Here is a 580-nt window from a genome sequence, read left to right as displayed (position 1 = left end):
CACGGACCGCGGTGGCGGCTGCTGCAATGTCCATCGCCGCAACAACGAGTGCACGGTTGGGGGCTGCATGCGCATGGCGCGGCACCAAGGTCTCTGCGCTGCACACAAGCGGCGACATGTTCGTGCGTCGTATATGTCCTCTATGCCTCATGACGAAGGATAAAGATGTACGAGTGTTTCTTTCGAATGACCCAAAATGACGAGTACATTGTGCAAACGAAGCAGTTGGGCGAGTGCACACGAAGAAGCGCGCTATCTATCGTTCTATGAAACTCACTACAAACTGCGCGGACGAATTGTTTAGTGTGGCTCAAAATGTCAAATTGACCACGAGCAACGAAACGTATGTAAACGAAACATCGAGTCGAACGAGTCTCTCGTCGGCAGCCTGACACGTTGCATGAAGACGCGACGCAATGCCTCATGACTCTTGATTCCTGTTGCACATGGGAGGTCCGTTTTTGCTTAATTGCTTAAGGACGTTAGAGTTGTCCTCGGGACGCGTCCTGTCCTAGGCTCGCTGTGCTTGCGGTAGACGCCAGGGTGCCAGACGACGTGGTCGGTGCCGCAACGACCCTTC

Source organism: Saprolegnia parasitica (assembly GCF_000151545.1).
Source record: "Saprolegnia parasitica CBS 223.65 unplaced genomic scaffold supercont2.462, whole genome shotgun sequence".
NCBI lineage: Eukaryota > Oomycota > Saprolegniomycetes > Saprolegniales > Saprolegniaceae > Saprolegnia > Saprolegnia parasitica.
This window is presented reverse-complemented; position numbering follows the sequence as displayed.